This window comes from Octopus bimaculoides, chromosome 2, assembly GCF_001194135.2.
Source record: "Octopus bimaculoides isolate UCB-OBI-ISO-001 chromosome 2, ASM119413v2, whole genome shotgun sequence".
Classification (NCBI taxonomy): domain Eukaryota; kingdom Metazoa; phylum Mollusca; class Cephalopoda; order Octopoda; family Octopodidae; genus Octopus; species Octopus bimaculoides.
Window position 1 is genome coordinate 29386454 of NC_068982.1, and position 3875 is coordinate 29390328.

The 3875-nt window shown below is 35.8% G+C and overlaps 1 protein-coding gene across 4 annotated transcripts in view; it reads right to left on the minus strand.

Annotated features, from left to right (window-relative positions):
- LOC106876029 (ras-specific guanine nucleotide-releasing factor 2) overlaps window positions 1–3875 on the minus strand; it is a 563899-nt gene that overhangs the window by 214213 nt on the left and 345811 nt on the right. The window lies entirely within an intron of this gene.

Below are 3875 nucleotides of genomic sequence, written 5' to 3' on the forward strand. Positions count from 1 at the left end.
AGATTGCTTTCAAAGTTAAAAAAGTATTTTAAAAATATCATTTTAGGGAATCAATAGAAATATGTTTTGTCATTAAATATGATAGTGTAGACTATAAAGTAAGTTTTAGGTTTGAAAATTAAATATTACTTTTTAAAACTCAATAGAAAATATAGGTTCTATTTTCATTTTACCAAGTAAATTTTCTTCAGAAGAAATAGTTCAAATTTCCTAATTAAATACATTATTCTTCTTTATTCCTTTTTGAGAAGATTTATTCGTATCTTTTCCCCCAATGGAATGCTTGGTAGAAATGATGTCAGTGCAATTTTACAAACAAATTCTAAAAATTTAGAACATCAAAATCCCTATATGGTTCCTGAATATCTGTAAACCTATCTCTTCAATGAAATGTGTGAAGTCTTATGTTTCCCAATGGAATGCAAAACATTTCAATGGGATTTCACAAATAATCCTGTTAAATTTAAGAACAACAAAATCTCTACATGGTTCCTTAAAATCTATAAACTTATCTCTTCTCTGAAATGTGTGAAAGTATGCATTGCCATGATTCCAAGCTGTATAATTTTGTTTAGTCATTCAGTTTTTCAGTAATTGAAAGTCAGTTGCTGCTCCAACCGACATACCTTTCCAAATTGGTTGGTGGTGGTGGTGGTGGACCACACACAAAACATGGGAAGCAAATCTTTCACTTCAAATTGCTTTTGTTTTGTTCATTTCACTTTCATACCCACTTGTCACTAAATCTTATTTTCTTATACAGACAGAATGTAGTTGATTGTATCAACTCTAACTCATCACTCATATATACTTTCTTTGTAAACTCCTGGAGAGATTAAAGGAAAAGTCAACTCCAGCAGAATTTGAAATCAACATAAGGAGATTGGGAAGAGTTTTTAAATGAAGGATGCTTAAAAATCTTGTGTCAACATGTCTAAGACAAATGTGAAATTTCAAAATGATATTGCAAGTTTGGCTTAATCAGTGGCCTGTAAATAGCACCATTTGAGCGTAACCGTTACCAGCGTTGCTTTCTAGCACTTGTGCTGGTGGCACATTAGAAAATCATTCAAGCAAGGTCGTTGCCAGTGCTGCTGGACTAGCTCCCATGCAGGTGGCATGTAAAGAACACCTCTTTGAGCATGGCCGTTGCCAGTACCATGTGACTGGCCCTCGTGGCGGTGGCATATAAAAGCACCCGCAACACTCTTGAAGTGGTTGGCGTTAGGAAGGGCATCCAGCTGTAGAAACTCTGCTAGATCAGATTGGGGCCTGGTGCAGCCTTCTGGCTTGCCAGTCCTCAGTCAAATCGTCCAACCCATGCTAGCATGGAAAGCGGACGTTAAACAATGATGCTGATGATGATGATGATTGCTATATTCTGCAAGGTCAAAAAAATATTCTAATGCCTTCTGCTGTATTTATCATCATATTTAATCCAAGTTAGCAGATGTATTTCAGTTACTTAAGAATGAGATGATGATTATAACCATTCTATGTTGTTGATGCCATAAGAATGAATTTTATAAACCTTTGTGAGAGTGTGAAATAACTCTGTTTTGGAATAGTGGATGTTGAAGCACACACATAAAGCTATAAACAATGGGTTGAAAATCCTTTTTGAATAGAAAAAGTCGAAGGAACCCAATATTGGCAAGCTACTATTTATAGCTTTATGTGTGTTTTGAGAGCCACTGTTCCAAAGAAGAATTTTAATAAAAGACACCATTTCGAGCGTGGCCGTTTTCGTGCGGGTGACATGTAAAAGCACCCACTACACTCTCTGAGTGGTTGGCGTTAGAAAGGGCATCCAGCTGTAGAAACTCTGCCAAATTAGATTGGAGCCTGGTGTTGCCATCCGGTTTCACCAGTCCTCAGTCAAATCGTCCAACCCATGCTAGCATGGAAGGCGGACGTTAAACGATGATGATGATAGATTTTCACACATCATAATCAACTATACAGAAAACTAAGAGATTTCATATACATTTGTCTTTATTCTCTGTTCTTTTCCTTGTTTCAGTCATTAGACTGCAGCCATGCTGGGGCACCTCCTTGAAGAATTTTTAACTGACTGAATCGATCCCCAGTACATCTTTTTTTAAATCTTGGTACCTATTCTATTGGTTCCTTCTGCTGAGCCACTAAGTTACAGGGACATGAACATGCCTACACCAGTTGTCAGATGGTGGTGGGGACAAACTCAGACATAAAGACACACACACATGCACGCGTGCACACACACACACACACACACACACACACAATGGAATTCTTTCAGTTTCTTATTTCTTTATTGCCCACAAGGGGCTAAACATAGAGGGGACAAACAAGGACAGACAAAGGGATTAATCAATTACATTGACCCCAGTGCTTAACTGGTACTTAATTTATTGACCCCGAAAGGATGAAAGGCAAAGTCAACCTCAGCAGAATTTGAACTCAGAATGTAATGGCAGATGAAATACCGCTAAGCATTTCGCCCGGCATGCTAATGTTCCTGACAGCTTGCTGCCTTGTTTCAGTTTCTATCTACCAAATCCACTCACAAGGTTCTGGTCGGCCCGAGGCTGTAGCAGAAGATACTTGCCCAGGGTATCATGCAGTGCGACTGATTCTGAAACCATGAAGCTGGGAAGCAAGCTTTCTTGCCACACAGCCATGTTTGTACCTCTGCTACTTCTTTTTCATTTTGTTTCACAACACTTTTCCGTGTAAAATGAAAATATCCTAATAAATACAGCATATTAACCCTTTTGTTTCCGTATTTCTGTTGAGATGCTCTGTGTTTCTTTTAATTAATTTTAAATATAACAAAGAATTTAGTATTTCGTTTTGGGATTTGGTTTGCAAGATTTTTTATGTGATTTCGTGTGTTGAAGCATATTCTGTTGTGTCTGGGGAGTGTCATTTTCTTATTGTGCCTTAAAATTTAACACACTCACCGGTAAAATTTCCACTTATTTCTTATTTTTATTTTCCTAAAATTTTCGTTGCGTCTTGCAACCTTTTCAATAGTCTTGACTATTTAGTAAAATAACTTATTATCATTAAGCTAGTGTTAGGAACATAAATTGTGACTAAGGTTTGGTGGAAGATTTTAATTCAGAACTTTTGAAAACAAACACATTTGTACTACAGAGTCAGATGCAGTTTCAGCCAGGTTGGTATCGAAAGGGTTAAAGATTAACAGAAATTTTAACAGTTACATTTTAGTGTAAAACTGGGAAGCTCAGGTTTATTGTTTGGTAAATCTTTACTCTTTTAGTTGTGAATGTCTTAGAAGTATAAGGAAATAATTCTTATCAACTACGTTGAAATAATTCTTATTTTGTTGAAATGATGTTCAACAAAGTAACATAATAAGACAGTAACAGAATAAAAATAACACAGCACAGTAAATATTCATGCAAATACAAGCAAAATATGTGTTTATGTGTTACATGTAGCCATTTTACTGTAGATAACATGGTAAAGAAGTATATAATCAAAGCTTGAATATACTGTATGACAATCATAAAAAAAATATTGCTTGAGCCAGACATAAAAGATGACAATAATTGATTGTTAAGTTTAAACATGAAGAAGTATATTGCAAGTATTGCAAAGTGTCTTATTAGGAAAAAAAAAAAAAAAAGATGGTGGTTTATGACAGTCAGCTGTAGAGCAGTAAATTCAAACAATTTTTTAAGCATTTATATATATATATACTATTTACTTGTTTCAGTCATTTGACTGTGGCCATGCTGGAGCACCGCCTTTAGTCAAGCAAATCGACACCAAGACTTATTCTTTGTAAGCCTAGTACTTATTCTATCAGTCTCTTATGCCGAACTGCTAAGTTACGGGGACGTAAACACACCAGCATTGGTTGT